Raw genomic sequence first — 19364 nt, 5'->3', positions numbered from 1 at the left:
TCTGATGAATGGTCCCTGTTCCTCAGGGACTGGAACATGACACTTGGTCCCAAAGTTAGAGTAAAAAAGTACTTTCTCTCAGTTGAGAAAACTTCAAATAATTTCAGAAGGTCCTTACACATCCTGCTGCAGGTGAGATTAAATGAGCCATGGCGATCCTTCAGAATTGCATGCATAGATAAATTTTGTCTCTGTTTCTTCCCATGCTTGAGTCTGAGATAAACCAAGGCATGGAATTGGTCAATAAAGCCTTTCTCCAGCCCCAAAGGATAGAGGTCATTAAACATGTCTCTGTTTCCCTTTGCTTTATCAACCCCAACTCTGCAGCAGATGACCAGATGGCCACAGGGCATGTTTTGTAGCTACAAGATAAATCTGATGGCAAGCAATTTCCTTCCATCAGTTACATCAGACACATGCATAAAAATTTAGATTTATTTCCCAATTAAAAAAAAAAATCTCAGAAAACTCTGTTCATGAAAAACACTGCTTTATGTGCCAGATGGGAGAATGTGCTTCTCTTTTTTTAGTGTAGGGCAGCCAGAAATGCTTTGTGGTTCTAAAAAAGTTGTAGTCTTTGAGAAAGTACAAATCCAGTCGTATTGAACATAAAAGGCTGGGATCGTCTTTTTCTTCTGGATTTCATGAGAAGTGTGTAGCATTTGGACAATGCCTCCTGTCTGATGTGACCTGAGATGGTGATGGGTGATGGGTGAGAAGTAACAGGCACCCCTCCAAGGAGTTATGAAAAATACTGGCATGTGCTGTTAAACCACTTAAAAATATAATAAGGCAAGACAGTGAATAGGATTAGAGAAATGTGGAAGTTTGTAGAACTGGTGGCAGTGGTTGACCGCTTACATCCACCAGCGGATCTTGTTCGCAGGGGAAGTTGGAAGAAAGCTGGCTATTACTACAACTTTGTTTGCTCTAAAGGAAGAGGGCCCAACAGAAGGGAGCTTCAGATAGCAGTAGTGGGCATTTTGATGTATATTTTTAGTACAGCTAAGATAACATTTCTAGAAGTGTAGCTTGTATTTAAATTCTTATTTGGGGTTCTTGGTTTGTTTCATTCTGTTCAGAGGTTTTTATCAGCACTTTCCATGCATTCTTTCTTTCCATGACTTTTCTAGCTGCTGTTCTGGAGCAGCATGCTTTTGTTTAAACACACTTGTAAACATTTTTTAAAATAGCTTTTAATTGACTAGAGACAAACTGAGTTCGATCATTGCTTATCAGTGTGAAGCTGGGTCACCTTTCTTTTCATGACCTTTGTTTTCATGGTCTCATGCTTTTGTTTCCATTCATCAGTAAGACAAGAGATGCAACTGGCATTGCATTATATGTTTCTTACCAGACGATGAAAGGTGTATATTAGAGATTGTGTCTGAGGTTTTTCCTGGGATCTTCCATACCACTGCCCATGTATTTTGTGCAGTGGACATTTATATAATGGTTCTTTCACCCTAATTGCCTGGAATTAAGTTCACAAAGCCAAGAAGTACCATTTTGTTTCTAGCACGTTCTTGAAGGTTGCATGTAAAAGATGTGACCTGTCCTGTGTCGCTGTGGGTAGGCCAGAAAATGGTTTGGAAATGCTCACTGTGTTGCCAACCATTTCACTCCTTAGAAGCAGAGGAGGGAAAAAGAAATCAAAAGTGTAATCTGGCCATATTTAAAATGTTTATCCTGCACATGGTGTTAAAAACTACATTGTCCTGAAAGAACTGAGAATACCTTTAGAGGTTGTTATTTATGGCCGTTTTCTTGCCCTTTATCACAGTCACAAAGCTGGGAATCTGAGTGAGTAGTCAGCTGAATATACACATGGCTAGGTTATCTCATTTCTAGCTGCCTGCTTTGTTTAACAAGCACTTATGTAACATTCAGAATCATATTAAGGCAGGGCCAAGCTTTGTATCCATATGCTGTTATCCTGATTCTGATTGGGGAGATGAGCAGAGCAGGGTGTGAGGTGGTTGAAGGGATGTCTGCCCCTGCTCTCTCTCCTCTCCTAAGATCTCACATCTACACCCCGTCTCTCATTTGCTTTCTAGCAATTGCAGTGCAAGGCTGTGGGACTTCATGCTTCACTCTTCCATCAGCAGCATAGAGGCTGCAAAGGCAGTAAGTGCCAGACTGTAAACATTGATTTGAATGCTATCAAACTGATTTGGGCTTGGAGGTAGACCAGGATTTTCAATACATGTTCATAATTAAGAATGTAAACAGAATTTCTTGTTTATATGCTCCAGACACACACACACAAAACAAAACAAAATAAAACAAAACAAAAAAAGGCTTTTGAATCTCTGGTGGTTTGAACTCCTTGAAAATAAAAGAATTCAGTGGTTAGGGTGGAAAGGAAAATGACACTCCTACAAGCATTAAATCATACTGTTTCCTTGCTTTCTTCCTCTCCCTCTCCATCACACATAGTTGCACACAAAAACTCTGCTGCAGAGCTCTGTTGTTCATTCTTCTCGTAGACCATTCACTTCTTTTGAATACATAGGCATGTAACGGGTTTGGTTTGTCCTTTCCTCCCCCCACCACTGCAGGATGTTAAAAAAAGGATTTGGCCCAAAAGTGTTATTGAAGTTAATAATTACCTGTTTAATTAGAGACCTTTTTAATGGTAACACAGCACAGTATTTTTTGCATAAATAGGTTGATACTGACTCTCTGTGACCATTACTTAGTCATGTAACTCACGAGCAACTAACTGTAGCCAGCCTAAACTGGTTTCAGGATGCTGTTGGAATTTTTTGGTCAATAACTCATAACCTCTCTTGAGACTTATGAAAATTCCTTTTTAGCCATGGTAGTTGCTAAGTAATGTCCCTACTTGGATAACAGTTTAGACACCAATCCTTAAATTGATAGTTTGCGTACAGACTGCTATATTTATGCAGGGAGCCTTTCTGGATAAAGCTAGATAGTTTATTCGCTGTTTTATACAAGAGAAAGCCTTGAAATCTCTGCTTTAGCTGCTGATAGCCATCTGAATTTTCCTTAACTTAGAAAGTTCATATCTAAAATAAAATCTGAATCCAAATTTCCTTACAGCCTTCATCACTCAGTCTAAAAACTTTCAAAACAGGCCTTCCTTTTCAGTTTTGGAATTTTTATTCATTACTTCAGTTCCTCAAATTTAAACCATTAAAAAACCAGTACATTAATACAGATACCAGATTTCTTCCATCCTTGTTTCTAATTTGGTTTTCCCTTGAAACTAACTCCAGCTCAGCTGGTGACACTCCTAGAACGCTATGAATGAACATCTGAAAAATTTTGCTTTAGAACATTAAAACCCATTCTTTTGTAGAAAGAGATGTAACCAGTTGCTTGAACTTACTTTGATTTTGAGTTTTAACATAAACTTGGATTTTTTTCAGCGAAAGCTTTATGTCAGATTTATGTTGACGCAAAATGTTTCACACAGCTTTGAGTTCTGTGGCAAAATTTGTAAAATCAGCATTTCTTAAAGGGCATATTTACATGATGACTTTCATGGCACAGTGAAGTAGTTTGTGTAGAACACGTGAAAGCTGTTAGAGCAAACAGGAGGTTCGTAATCTTATTGTCATTTGTAAACTAATTAAGGAAATCCTTACTGCACTTTCCCCAAACAAGAGGGCACTAGTAGCCCTTTATAAATTTCTGTTATAAATTCTTTGCATTTTTACATAGCACAGTCCAACTGTCTGACATTTTCAGTTAAATGATCATTAAAGCACCTTAAAAGTAAATTGAACATATTAAGCATTTTCATCTTTCCCCCTACCCACCATTAACTGCATGGTAGAATTTTAAATTTTCAGTGATGCATTTCAGGAGGCCGAGTGAGATGAAGCTGTAGAATCGTACGTCGCTCACCCACTAAGAGGGGCCTTTTTTTCCTGTGAGTTTCCATAAATTAGATGTGGAGCCAAAGCAAGCGGAAGCTATTTTTAGTGCAGCAGCAGCACTGCAGAACAGAAGCTGGTGGAGCGTCACGTGTGTCAGGCTGAATCAAAGGGAGTATCCCAGCAATGTACTGTAAACAAAACAAGGGCGCTGTCAAAAAACAAGCTTCAGGTACTGAAAGAGCTCAAATCAAAGCCTCGCATGAGAGGCAAATGCACCAGCTCTGTTTCTTAGGAGATTTTCCTATTTTGCAAACATGGGAGTTGTAATAAGAATTCCATGTTCCCTGGAATCCATTGTCTCACTCGATGCAGTCTTTACCACTAGGCATTGTATTTAGAAATTTTCTCTTTTATATAGTAATTTTCTATTTTTTATCAAGAGTGTAGTTGTTGTCTGAAGACACAGGTGTAGCAGAAGCACATGCAGCTGTCTGCAGAGCCAGGGGATGTCCTTGCTGTGTGAAAGTACAGCTTTACAGCATGGGAGATGTTTTTCAGCAAGCAGGAGAGCACTATGAGCAAATCCTTCACTCTTACACATGAATTGGATTGATATATTCTTCTATGAGGTTTCTCATTCATAACTGGTATTTTGATTTTGATTTTGCATCAAATGCATCTGTCCTCAGAAATTATATATTAACCTGAGTAAATATTCAGTGAACCTTTCAAAGATTAACTTTTACTTAGTTTACTTTGGTTTCCATGTGTCTGCATGCTATCAGAGGCACAAATAGAAACTAGGTAGTTTCAAGACTGTCTTGTCTGTTACTCAGAATCACTTGCCAAGGCCATGCCATGAAAGGTTACGGTCAGTCTGTAGCATCATCCTACTATTACTCAAGCAGTTGAGACACAACCCTTACAAAGCTTAAAAAAGGTGTTGAAATTTTTCATTTCAATTGATAGTTTAAAAAAAAAAAAAAAAAAAAAAAAAAAAAAACTGGCTGCCTCTCTTCTTCCTGAAAACCACCTGTTCTGGTGATGCATCTTTGTTGATCCTGCAGGTGCATGTATTTTAATGAACTTCAGGACTTGAATTTGTTGGGGTTTCTCTTTCAAGAGCCTGGGAAATGGGAGAGTGATTGTTGCTCTAACAGTAAATGCAAATAGCTGTGGAAAAGGACTTAGGGAAAAGGATGTCAGCCTAAGCAGAATTATATGGTTTCCCTACAACAGCAGCCTATGCAAAACAGGGTGAGATGAGATTGATGTACAATAGGCATATCGAGACAAATGCAAATATCAAAGTCAGTTGTGTCACCAATGGCACAAAAGAACTCTTCTTGAGTGGAACAAATCCCTCTTGTTACCTCCCTGCTGCTCCTGACTGGGTTTTCCCCCTGGGCTGGGGGAAGAGTCACTCAAGTTGGCATCTGGGTTTGGAAGGAACAATGATATAGGCTGCATCCTAGGAACATCCTGATGTGACATGACTTCTGTATAGGTGCTGTGAGTCTTCTTGGAACTGTAAGTTTAATAGACTTTGATGTCAGAGAGGAACTGTAGCCCCATCTGACCCACTGGCTGTACATTTTTGTTTATTTTTTAGGCAAGTTGCAGCCAGGAAAAAAAAAATCAACATAGAATGTAATTCTGAGAGTAGGAAATGCTTAGAAACAGGAAATTGTTAAAGAATGTTTCATGCACTCTAAATTCATTCAATAATGATAAAGTCTTTTTTCTTTAAATGTTTTGGCTAACTTAACACTTGGAGCCAAGTGTTTGTAAACTATTTGTTCGGATGTTAATATTTCTTTCTTTTTTAAGGAAAGTATTTTGACTTTTTAGGGCCAGGTTTTCAAGTGCCCGTAGCCAAACCAAGGGAGCATCCAGCTGAACTCAGAATTAACAGTTGCTGCATGAATTGAGAATCAGAGTGCACCATACTGCCTTACTGTAAGCTACAATAACAAGAAATGGCCATGAATATCTGTGAATAAACCCCTGAACTTTCTGCTTGTCAGTTCCCTTGCATAGATACACTGTCTCCTTATTCCAGTATCCACCTCCTCCTCTTTAAAATGCAAGCTGCAACACATTCTCATGCCTGGTTTTGGTAGAATGACTTCTACCATTGTAACTTCGAAACACAAATAAGCTGAAAACATTTTGATTGGAAGTAACCATAAATCACAGGAAAGTAGTTGGTTGTCAGCTAGAATTTTTGTGGTGTGTTTAGGTCTCAGAGAAACAGAATTTGGAGAGCAGGAGCTAATTGTGATTTGGCCAATGCTAGCAGACAGTGTTGTGCTTTCTGTAAGAAATAACTTGCCATTTATTCCCAGCAGATCTGCCACACTGAAACTGAAGTCAGTAATCACCTACGTGTTTGTGGCCAAACTAAGTAGCCTTGCAGTGCTGACACTGCTTAGGAGGGCTGGGAGTTTTGCAACCGCTGCATTTCCTGTCCCAGCCCTGGGAGGAAACCAAGGCAAGCAGCAAGGGTGGGGAATCTCCTGCTCGCTGGATGCCATGCCAGCCTTTCAGACACACACCTCAGTGTTATCAGGAGTAAGCAAAATAAATAAATTGGCGTGCCTGTGAAGCTGTACGTCACATCCAGCTCACAAATTATAGCTTCTACAGCTCAGCTCGCCACTAAAACATCCATAAAACAGATTTTACTGAATGAAGCATAGAGCAGAGATGACACACTTAGAAAGTAATTGCACTGAGCTCTTGGTGATGCAAAAAAAAATTGCAAGTTGGAGTAATAGTTGCTGCGAATCTGCTAGCTACAGGGGAACTTAGAACAGATGCTACTTTACTCAGATACTAGGATACAATCTTTCAGTGGGTCAGTTATGACATGTATGTAAACAAAAAATCTATTAAAAGCCATCATATTAACATACGGCAATATAATTGTAAAGGAAGAAGATTTCTTGAAAATTATGCTGGGTTAACATATGACTGCTTAAATTAACTTTGGCAGATAGAGCTGTTTTAATTAGGTAGTGAATTAAATACAACTAGATCAAAGCTGGCATTATTATATATAGTTGCAAAACCTTTGCAAGGACATAATATTTGTAAACCGCTTGTAATAGCTGTAATTTTCTTGTTCCACAGTCTCTGGTGAAGAAGCTGCTGTACATGAGCCTTAACTTTCCACTGATTTACATATTTCAGAAGGTTTTTTCTATATTTCTTCTCTTGCCAGCTCCTTTTCAGGCTCTTTGAATCTTTCGACACAGACTAGAGGTGCAATTGCAGCCCATGTGGACACACCCAGCCTGCCATTAACCTAACCAGTCTGGGCACTTGTGCAGAAAAAAGCAGCTTAAGTACAGCCAGGTTTCTAAACTACAAAGCTCAAGTGCTAAAGCCTTGACATAGCAGATATACTGCTATCCATAATTGAGCTAGCTAATTTAAATTTCAGTAGATGTCTGCAGTGATTCTCTGTATAACTGTGGATCACCATGAAGATAATGTCTGAGGTATAATTTACTCAAATACGTAGTTATGTACCTATCCTGTGGGTGTCTTTTTTTTTTTTTCTGTAATGTGAGTTTCATAAGCTCTAGTACAGCATTTCCTCTTTCTTATCCAAATGGTCTTTTCTTTGATATTGATCTCTTTTTCTTTCTTCATTTCCACATCTTGCTCCATTATTCTCAACTCTCATAATTTGAAATAATGATACCAGATTTTAATAATCATGTTTCCTAACACATTGGGGAAACCCCTCTTCCTTGTTCTACAAATGTGATGTATTTAGGAACCTCCACACCCCTTGCTGAGCTTCAAAGGTAAATTGCAAAGTGTGCTTGATTTCATTCTAGGAAAGAAGGTCAGGTTGCTGCATTAATTCCACTGGGAGTAGAAAAAGCTCATAGCTGCATGTTTACCTAGAATAGAATCATGAAGGTTGGAAGAGACATTGAATATCACCAAGTCCAACCATGAACCCAGCACTACCCCTGTAAACCCTAAAGCACATCACTCAGGGCTGGATCCAGACACTTCTTAAACACCTCCAGAGATGGTGATTCCACCACCTCACTGGGCAACTGATTTCAATGCCTGACCACACTTAAGAAATCACTTAATCCCTTCTGTATATGAAATATGGGTAGATACTTGTTTCATAAGCTAGACACAGGGTAGAAAAAAAAAGTCTGCCCCTATGAGATTAAACATTAAAAATTTTTTTGTTATAAATACCCATCAGAAACCAGAAATATCCTTATTTTGTGTAAAATAATTGAGTGAGGCATACAGGTGTTTTTCTGCTGTTGTGGATTGTCTTTTGTTTGTTTGAATTGTCTCTGTGCATTTTCTTAGAAATATGCAGTTATTTCAGTAATGCCAAGTAACATCAGCCGGCTTGCTTTTGATTGTCACATTCCTCATTATATACCATGTATAGGAAGAACTACCTACTGCATATGCAACATGCAGAAGTGAAGCTGAGGAGATGATATTTTCTGAATTGTCACCATTGCTACAAACTACAGGTCATCTGTGTCCTCCTTCTAAGCAAACCCCTTGCTGTCAGCAAAACATCATGCAAAGGGTCCCCTCCCACAGCATGGTCATGCTTGTGTCCCACAGCAGAACTGCTCTTGCTGACGGGGGCATTTTCCTTGGGGTTAGGTTTCTCCCCTGGTCTTAACCTTTAAATGACAGATTAATTAAAATTAGACTTTGTATCAAGCAGCTACCTGATGGATTTAACCACTTTAATGAAAAATGTACATGTTTTGTGTTATTTACAGTGCTGATTGTCTGAGTGCTGAGTTGATGCTGATGAATAGTGTTACATGGTAACACTTGGCACTGCCAGTTCATCTCCCTCCTCTCAGAGATGCTTTTTATTTTCTTCACTTTCTACTTGATGTTAGGCTGAGATTTGGTCCTTTTTGCACAGATTCAATAAGGGGAACTTTATGTCACAAAACAAGACGGGTGGGGAAAAAAAACCCCAGCATTCTCTCCTCAGGTACTCTCCTACTCTCTCCAGCAGGTAGTGCTTCTCTCACCTAGTACTTGGCAGGAGGCTTTTTCAGTTTTTGGGTCCAACTGAATATCCATCTCAACAATCTCAGCTTAAGGTCTCTGAAGAGGATCTTGAATAAATTGTACCCTGAAATATACACCTCTCTCAGTTGCTTTTTCCAAGATGACAAAAAGGTTGTTGAGTTACAAAATTAAGACCTTGTAAGCAAGCAGAGGAATCTTGGTCATCAGTAGAGAAAAAGTGATATGATCAAGCAACTTTCTTAACTGCTGGAATTTTTCTTTGGATAGTGAGTGCAGGTTGCAAAGTGGAAGTAGTGTATTTCGATTCTAACAAATTCTATACCAGTGACAGAAAATAGCTAGTGGTAAGAGCTGAGGGCCTTTTTTGAAAGGATTGTGAGAGAAGGCATGAACTTAGAACAATAGCGTTTTAGAATAAGACTGTATAATGTAACTTTGAACTATTTATAACATGCACAGAGATAGTGCAGGTACTTGTGTTTAGTGTAATTATGCTTATGCAATCAGCTTTTTTAGGAAGATAACCATTTGACTAGTTTATTTTTGGAAATGTACTCCAGGGTGCTAAGATTTGTGTCTATATATCTGTCTTTATATAATTTTCGGCTTCAGTTCTAAATCTGTTTTCTGTATCTGTCAGGAAATATCCTTCTACTGATAAACTGTATAGTGACTGATGGCAGACAATTCTACAAATATCAGGCTTTTGGCATCATAAGTGAAAATGCCTTGCTTTGTAAGAGGAGGAAGGGGAGAAATTAATTTCCTGTTTAATTTCTACAAGAAAAAACTGACAGCCTGACCAGATGGAATTTCTTTTGTACTATAAATAAGCAAACCTTTCCTTCTTTCGTGGTTTCAGTTTTGATATACTTCTATCTAAACTGCTCCTTCAACAATTTTCTTTGTCCTGCTGTGTTCAGGGATGTTCCTACAGATGCTCAGTAGACGATGTAAATAACAGAACAAAGCTCTTCAACACCAATAAAAGTATTTATCAGTATATGGCTGTAAAACTCTAAACATGCTGTGTGGCTAGCTATCCTGATCACTTGAACGTGTGTTCTGGGGATAGTTCAAATAAAAGACATCTTGTCTAGATTTGGTGCTCATCTGGGTAAATGGGTTTATTAACAGTTACAGAAAATACGGACAGCTTAAAAATGGTTGGTTTTGGGTTTATGGGAAGTACATTTTTTTCCCCTCAAAACACTGCATATGTATTTCATGTCACGTCATAATTCACTTTCTCAGTTGGGTGTAGTTTGGCAGTATTATTTTATTTATTCATGTTAAAACATTGCTTTCTCATGAAATCTTTCATTCCATTCCTTTTCTTAACAATCATTAAGTCATGTTTAATGTTAAAACATTGGTCATTTTAGTAGAAATTATGATGGCACAGTGCACTGGCTCTTTTGTAAAACTCTAAATCCCTCATGGCTCTGAATTTTCAGTGTTATACGTGGGCACATCTTTGCGTTTATATAGACACTATTGGTGTCTATATAAACTAAATTTTAATTGTAGCCAGCTTATTACCAGACTTCTGGTGATAATCATTATAGTTGTGTTTGATGCCGTAAATACAAAAAAAGTCTAGTTGTGTCACCAATGCTGTGTTCTTGTATTCTACTTCCAGCACCTCTCTTCTGTCACATTTAAAGGTAAAGACCATAGTCATTCAGATTCTCAAAGCAAACCAATTTAACTTAAAAACACTTTATGAAAGGATAGAGGAGGGGTAGGGCTGTAAAGAGTTGAGCTTCTGTGGCTTAATTCACTTTTCTGGTCTTTTTTTTTTGTTTTTCTGATGTAATTAAGCAGGGCATGGGTGTTGCATGATGTCATACTCCTTGCCAGAAGAGAAGACATTTTAAGGTGAACTGCTGAAGAAAATCATTTACACTGGAAAGCAAATCCTGCATGCATAATTAACAAAACCTCCTTAGAACTTGTAAGGCTGTTCTTCTCAAAAGTAAAGCTGGCATTAATGATGGTAAATTATGTGTTTTTCCTAGTTGTTTCAACAGAGCAGTGTGCAGGTCTTGCTTTATAAAGCAGTGAGTGTCCTGGGGCCCCTTCAGCTTATGGGCCAGCCCCTGCTTTGGTGTGGCAAATGATACTGCCTGTGTCAGTCACCAGAAAGACAGCAAGCACTTGCTGGAAAGTGGCCTGGGCTGTGTCTTTGTTGCAGTGTCCCCATGGGATCATCCATGTTGTAATGAGAAGTACTTAAAATACAATATGCCATACTAGGAGGCAAAGCTGGGGCCTGGCTTGATGCTGGTGGCTTGATGGAGGGTGTAGAGGAAAGTGTTTTCATTGTATTTGTTACATCCTGTGCTAAGCATTGGAAGATACAAGAGAGGGCTAACAATCTGTATCTAAAGCTGCTGGATTTTTGAAAAATTACAGGTTACTCTTAATAGCAAGATAATTGCACTTGTGGAGAATGACAGAGTTGTGATCATTCCCCAGAATAAAAAGCCACCTCTGTACTTTCTAAGTACAGAGACATGCTATGTGATGTCACAGTGTTGGGCAGTAGTTCTAACTGTGGGGTTTGGAGTTGGGCTGCAGTGACAGAAGAGTGGGGTCTTCAATTGCTTTGAAGGGAAAAGCCTTCATTCAGGTTCCAGACATCCAGAATTTTGCACACATGACTGATCTTTTAAGCATAAGAGCATTCCCATTGAATTCCAAGGTCTTGTTGAATTCAGTAGGATTACTTACATCCTTAAAACTATGCTTATGAGTCTTGGTAGAATCAAAATTTTTCTTGCACAGGACTTCTTAGTCCTTCTGTATAGCTGAAATATTTAATCATTCTGACATAAGAAAAAAATGTGGAGAAGCTCAAAACTGCCATATAGTCAGAATATCTTACCATTTGTTTTTGTTTATTTGATCTACTTTTTTTTTTATACAGTTATTAAAATTCCCTCTTGTAGGGAATTCTCGTAGCTTCTGTAGGTTAAGCTCACCTTGAGGATGGCATCAGTTTGAGGAAAGGGTCAGCAGTTTTTCAGTGCAGTTTTATTATGCTCCAGATGAATTTTGGTCATCATTTCCTTCCTGCTGGCATGGGCTGTCCATGTCTTTTCTAAAGGAGCAGAGGGACATCCACAAAGGGTGGTGGAGGAGCACATCATACAATTTCTCAGTGCTGATATGGGAAGAAACACAAGCACAAAGCATTAAAAAAGGTTGGAAATATCCCCATTTTCTCGCTTCTCTGATTTAGCTTTTTGTCCACATTATGTTTTGACACCAAATCTGCTCAGAAGTGCATTACGGTGCTTGAGCTGAATTTAGGTCAGAGCAGCCCCAAATCCAACACATAACCAATAAATGAAGATATATGTCCTAAAGATGTGTGGTTGTTTATTAGTTACATTTCTTGATTTGTTGTAGAGTTTTCAAGGTATAAAAACTACTTTTAAAAATACTGAAATTTAAAACCCAGTCAAAAACAGTTCCTTTAAATATGAGTATTATTATTTTTCTCTCTTTGAATGAGTTGCATTGAGACCTTCTCAAAAAAACATCTTGCAAAATGGATGAAGTGTCTGCTGAGGTAAAAAATGGCTTTTACTTTCAAAATTTCACAGTTATGTATGTACTTCCTGGATTTAAAATTTTTGTCTATGCCCCACAACCCAAAATGTTTTCATCTAACCCCTCAAAAAAGTAATGCCCCACAAAGCAAAGTTATTATTTTTCTGAAGGAAGTGTAAACTGCTTCAACATCTAATGCATGGTACCCCATTGCAGTACAGACATTTGTGAAGTGCAGGAGATCAGTATTTGTAGTGCGGGTGTTAGGACTGGATTATGTGTAATCTAATTAAGGAGGTTACTAACAATTTGAAGGGATTATAAGATTAGCAATTATCTGTGTGCTTATTTGATTAAAATAAATGCTTGCAGATTTTTCTGCATACCTGTGCTCTGGTATTTGGGATCAGAAGTCATGTTTGATTGGAAGTAGAAGAAATAAACAACAACAAAATTTTGTAGTTTGATTCTGTTTCTGTGATGATTTCAATACAATGTCTAGTCCCTAATTAATTTTCACTGAATTGCAATGCACTTTATTATTAAAAGCCCTTTTGAAGAAAGGTTTTTTTAGGGGAGGGAAGACCATTTTTAAAAATAATATGCAGTTAATTTTAAAATTCAATTTTTAGGTCCTGGGCAAAGACAGTAATTCTGTAGGAATATTCCTTCACACAAGGCTGAAGCTTTGTCTGTAACTTTGCAGTTCAGGTCTGGTATCATTTAGTGAAGCTGCTTAGATTTCTTCTCTGAAATTTGTCCAACTCTGTGTGATTAAGAGTTTCATCTTAATGATGGAGCCAAGATCCCAGAGGATAAAGTCCCAGAGAATAAAGGTCCTTCTTCTCTTTCACACTCAGCTATGGATCCTTTTGCCTCTACCTCCTGAGGGCACCTAACTCTCCTGACCAATAGTCAGAACTTTTTTATTAGAAGTTTGGTTGAATTCAGATTTTCTGTGAAAGTTCAGATCCTTAGAGGTCATCACAAGAGTGGTTCTCACCCTCAGGACAGGTGCTGGACAAGCTCCTTCTCAGAGCATATCCCAGCATCTGAGCCACAATGTCAGACACACGGTTTGATGAAGAAAAGAGAACCTATTAGGGAATTTGTTGTTTTAGGCATCCTTCAAGAAGTTTCAAGTGAGAAAGAGGAAGTATAAAAAGGCATCTAGTTTTCGCCTTGAAAATACAAAACCTGCACCTGCCCTCAGAGCCTTACTGCAGGGTGACCTGCCTATATATATAGGCAGCTATAAATCATTGCATAAACATGAGTGATGGTTCCATATTTAGAGAACAAATGATTCCTCGTTTTCATTTCCACGGGTTACATTCAAGCTGGGAATAATATTTTGAATCTTCTCTTTAAAAGAAAACAAAGAGAGAAAAGACAACATTTTGACATCTGAACTGACAAGTGGCTTTGGGTTTCTGACATTTATGCCTTATTTGTATATTCCTTTTCAACCTTCTCCGGTTGCTACTGCATAAATCTTCCACGTTTCTTCCACTAACTGTATGGGTGGAGCAGACAAATTAGGAAGTTCAGCTTCCTTCTTGGTGCTTGTTGTTAGCTTTCAAAGTCATCCAGGATTTTAAACTGGCCTTGGTGGATTTTCTTCACTAAGGTAGCTTTTATCAGGTTTCTGCCCTTCCTTGCAGATGCAAATATGGTACAAAGCAATAGCTCCTAGGAAGTGGCAGGGTGACTTTTCAGCTGTAAAGGCCAAAATTGGTCTCACATCATGCCCTCAGGGGTGGTGATGTTGGCCAAGATCCTGCAAGGAGCTGTAGCTGCCAGGCTCCCAGGTGGCTCCCTGCAGATCCTCAGGCTGGCTGGGCCATGCTGTTGTATTGCAGCACCAGCACAGTGTGTGCAGTGCTGTTCAGCCCCCTCCTTCCCAAGCTCTCCCACCTTAGGCTGTAGATGGTGGCAGCCAACTTCTCAGTGTGGAGGCCACGTAGGTAGCAGTGAGGATTGCCCATAGTGCCAAATTCTCTATTAGCCACAAGCCAAGATCCCTTTGCTCCAGCTTTTTGTAAACCAGACTCAAGAAATGACAATCACCTGTTGGGTACAGGGTAGAGAGATTAAAAACAGAAGTGTAATCTAATCTTTAAAGTAACTTGAAGCAGGACATAATCAGTTTGTTGCATAATTATTTTCCTCATTCCTCAAACTAGACTCATTGTGTGTTGTTTTAATAGTACAAATGCACTGTGCACTGTAAAAGTCAAGGAAAATTGATGAGAATGTAAAGAAACTTACAGGGAGTGCACCATTAGGAATACTTTTCACAAAATGCTCTATCAATACTAAACAGTTGTTAATGTGACTTCCTCTCAAATGTACAGTTAGCAGGGTTGTAGGGGCTGGTTTTTAACACTAAGTTTTATAACCCTTGTTTAAATAGCTTATAGCTGTTAAATGGAATTAGGCTACTTATTAGCAAGTTAGGTATAGTCACTGCATTCTTCTCCTTCCATTTTTGTAGTAACAATTCATCTTCTTGCTTTAGCTCCATGCCTTCCTCCAGCTACCCAAGGTAATCACTCAGCCAAGCCGTAGGTGGTGTGACCAGTTGCTTGAATACATTCAGTGGTTAAATATATCCTGCTCTAAAATGGGCAGGATAATGGTGATTTAATGAAAATGTCTCAGCAGCAGCATTTGTAAAGATACAGGAATTTTCTTACAACTCTAATGGTTATGTCTAGCATTTTTATCTATGCTGTTAGACCACTGCTTGATGTCACTACTTTCACCTGGTAATTTCTAAGGCAGATGATCATATACAGGTATTTCCCTGATACTGGTTTTCATTAATAGCTCCAGGGTGTGTTGTGTATAGGAATAAGAAGGATAACCCATCGGCCCTAGACTACAATTAGGGAAGCCCTGATAAATTCTGGTACCTGTCATAAGCAAGTTTGGGAAGAGCAAGCTTTGAGTGCTTCCCATTGAAGGTGAAGTTGAAGATTGGCTTGTCTGTGCTTTGCTAAAGGGGAGGCAACAGGTCTACCTCTGAATGATGGGTGAAGTGGTTGTGTTTGGGGGTTAAATGCTCAGAAATCACTGGAAGGATGTCAGTCCTCATCATGTTTCTGTCCTTTAAGTCCTGAGCCATTAATTTTGCCCTGTTGTATAAGTTTTTTTGCCTTGAACATTGACAAGGTAACATCCTATTTCAGTAACTCTGAGAAGCTGGGGAACTACACAGCAGCCCAGCACATAGAAGGATTACTCATAGAGTTGTGTCCAGCATGACCTTTACCTTTAGTGAAACATGTCCTTCACTCAAAGTAAAGGTATGAGAGTGCACTGTTAAAGCTGGGACAAGGATTAAGGAGTGAAGAAGAAAAATGATCTGTCACTGCACTTCATAAACTGCAGTAAGGTGTAAGAAATTGTACCAAGTGTTCTGCGAGGTCAGCACTAAGAGCTTCTTTTTTCCATTGTGCAGGAAGCTGGTTGCCTTCCTGACTTTTCCATAAAAAAGTTTTTCAGTTTCTTTAGTTTGCACTGATGGCATACTTCAGGTTTTACATGCAATCCCAGAAACCTTCTTCTCTGGTAGGATGGTTGTTAGGAGCCTTCATATTCCTTGAATGGTTGTTACCTGTAGAAACTCCATATCCTGCCTGTCTTGGAACCTCCAAGACATTCTCATGAGAGCTGATCCTGTGGTCCAAATGTTAATCCTTGAAGCTGCTGCCATTCTCCTGTTTAATCCCAACACACACTCGGACTCCAGCCATGTCAATTCTCTTGGTCATGTCAACGCCTGACAAGCAGGATAAGTGAAAGCAAACAGATAGACTCTCCTTTTGCTCAGGATTCTAACACTCTTCCTTTCATTTACATATCAGCAAAAATGCACAGGTCTGAAAACAGTAATAAATATATGTATGTGGTTTTTCTGTCCAGGAGCACTCACCACTCTAAAGAATTCACTTTCCTTCATCTGGGTTCTCAAGAGAGTATTAGCATCCTCTTTTTGGAATCATCTGGCTTGATTTTAGGCCTGAGAACTTTTGTTAGCAAGTTCTCTTGCACTGAGTTTGGACTGCTGCCACAGGTAAACACAAACTTCTTGTGACTTCCTCTTCAGTCTGTGTTTTTTTACCTTTGTTTCTCCCATTTGGGGATTTTCTGCTTTCTCTTCTGTGGAAAACTCTGGTCAAACTGGTTTTTCCTTTCTGGCAGTCACCATAACAGATTTATTATCCCAAAACACATCCACCAGAGTAAGTGATCTTCAATTTCCAACAACCATTGCTGTTTCTAACCTGGATTTGGCATTTTTCAGGGCTTACAATACTTGGTGAATTTGTGTACACACTAGGAAGATATCTACAGTGCAACCATTTTTGAAAATAAAACCATCAACCAGAATTTGTAAGTTGCACTGAAAAATTTTTTCCATCATGACAGCAAGATAAACTCGGAAGCAACGGGGGAAGCTCTATTTGCAGCATCCAGTGAAAATACATTTTGTTAACATTAGACATCCCCTGGCAATGCTATGGTAGTATCTGGTGCTTGTAAACCTGATGCATTTTATAGCTTTGAGTATTATCAAGGCTTTTTCCCACAGCTCAGCTTCCTGAATGTAAAAGTCCAAGTTCTTTTTGAAGAATTCATCAGAAGATATAGAGATGAGGTCGTCTGTGCACTTTACTTAGTGGGACATAAACCCAAGGTTTTGATCTAATAGTCTGTCTAAAAGGCACATTCTGGAGGTCCTGATGGGACAGCTGCATTCTGCCCATGTGTCTCATCAGATGTTTCAGGTATTTTCACCTTCCCTTCCAGTCTTTGTAGTTGCTGGAAGATGTTCAACAGTTGTTTCATTCAGACAGTGGATAAAGAGATCCTAATCTGCCATACATCAGCTCACAAAGAAGCCAGGATCCAGATCTCACTGGGTACCACAATATGAGCTTTCTGTTTTCAGGTTTTTGTCTTTGGGTCCTCTGTTCAAAATTGCAGTTATGACTAAGAATGTGCTCTGTGTAGCCTTTACATAGCTGAACTCAAACCTTTGTGTGTACAAATACTCCATAGATGTCTCAATATGCACATGATGATCTGCCTAGGATCCACTCATAAGGAAGAAGTTACACTGAATTCAGTGGATTCAAGCTGGTCAGAAGAAGGGTCTGCATGTGCCAGTCTAAGCTTCAGATTTTATCAGTGCTTTATTCTTGGTCTTGTGTTTTGCAATGGCTCCCCCACTTGCACCCCCGGGAATAAAACGTCTGAACACATGCAGTAGAAAAATAATGTCCCTTTTTAAATAAGTAAATAAATCACCTTTCTTCTTTTTTTCTCTCTTTGCCTTTCTTCGTCCCTGTTGTCTGAGATCCTATATGGCAGAAGTTGCAGATGATGAGTCTCATTTGTTCTGGAGCCTATTAACCTTTCTGTGTGAATGACAGTTTTCCAGATTTAAATCTTAGTCAGTGTTTATGTTAAGAAGAGGGTTAATGATGATCCCCATAGGCCTCTCACTCGGAAAGCAAAAACATCTGCTAAGCCAAGAAGTGGTTAGTTTGCTAAATTTAGAAGGAAGAAATGCATTTCCCAAAATTTGCACTGCTTCTTAACAAATTTAAGGAACCAGTGGGGGCAAGCAGATATGGAAGTCATACTGTTTATTCATTTTTTAGTTTAGTTAATGTATTTTCAGTTAAAAGTGAGACTGTTCTTATTAAGCAGAAAGAGGGTATTACTCATATATCTGAAACGTTTAATGCAATTAAACTCTTCCTGCATTTGTTTAGGATAATAGCTGGACACATACCAAAGCCTGTGAAGCCTAGAGTTGTTCTGCAGTACGTACTTAGCAGTGGAGAACGTGAGGTTGAAATGGGTGTCTGCTAGGAAAGTCCATTTACCAAACCCATCGACCAGAAAAACTACATATTCTGACCATCTTTCTTTCTCCTTGCCAAATGTGCCCTCAGCCACCACCAGCAGTCTGGTCCTTGCAGGAGAGAGTCACCTGATGAATGGTGTATGAGCCCATGGTTGCAGCTGTCATCATCTGTCTGCTTTTAGTGTCTTGGCCAAAGATGCCATCACTAAGTGGGGTTCAAACTGGAGTTTTCCTGCTTTGTGCAATCACAAGGGAGCATTGAATGCTAGTACCAGTAAAGCCTCTCATGACAGCAGTGCTCTTGATGGCTTCATGGTGGCTGTGGCCTCAGCTGGCAGCAGCCATGGCCAGTGACAAAATGAGATGGGTTACGTGCTCCCAGTCATGCTTGTGCAGCAAACTTGGGTGTCCAGGGGATGTCAGCATCGGTGGCCTGAGACCCTCCCAGTCTTGTTGTCACTCTCCCTGTGGAGCAAGCACAGTGGCTGATGCTGCTCTAGGGCAACACGTGGCTTTGCCAAAGGCTGTACAGTCCTCTCACTTGTCTGTGGTCCCCAGCAGGCTGGTGGTGAGCAGCCACTGCATCCCCCCTGACTTGGGCAGATGCTTTGAACCACAGATCCTCAAACTTCCCTGGGTGGATAAGGAGCTGGTGGTTTTCAGGCATGACTGTACTTTGCTCTCCCTCTTGGCCTCCTGTTTAACCTTTTCATCTCCTGACACAGCAAGCTCTCCTTGCTGGCGAGCTGGGAGTTGTGGATGGGTGAAGGTGTGTTTCTGTGGATAAAACCCACTATTTTTTGGTCATCCCCATGCTGCCCTTTGCCAGGCCTGGGCATCGCAGCCTGAGTTCTGCTGGGATGCCGGAGGGCTGGGGGGAAGTACAGGAGTGAAAACTGAAAAAAGGAATAAGCAAGGGAAATTCAGAAGATCTTTGCTAAATTCATGTTTTACCTATGTTAGAGCAAAAACTTCACAGTGAGACCCATCAGAGCCTCCCTGTGCCTGTGGACATG

At 39.5% G+C, this 19364-nt stretch overlaps 1 protein-coding gene across 3 annotated transcripts in view; it reads left to right on the top strand.

Annotated features, from left to right (window-relative positions):
• The window catches only part of GNAL (G protein subunit alpha L), a 181031-nt gene that overhangs the window by 143131 nt on the left and 18536 nt on the right, over nt 1-19364 (top strand). Inside the window, exon 1 of one of the 3 annotated variants that reach the window (XM_033512206.1) lies at nt 5792-5810. The exons of the other annotated variants lie outside the window; for them this stretch is intronic. The gene's annotated coding sequence lies outside the window, so the exon portion shown is untranslated. Of the gene's footprint in view, nt 1-5791; nt 5811-19364 lie in introns of those variants that run through there. 3 annotated transcript variants of the gene reach the window in all.

This window comes from Parus major, chromosome 2 (genome assembly GCF_001522545.3).
Source record: "Parus major isolate Abel chromosome 2, Parus_major1.1, whole genome shotgun sequence".
NCBI lineage: Eukaryota > Metazoa > Chordata > Aves > Passeriformes > Paridae > Parus > Parus major.
The sequence above is the reverse complement of the archived record's forward strand: the minus strand, read 5'-3'. Positions and strand labels throughout refer to the sequence as shown.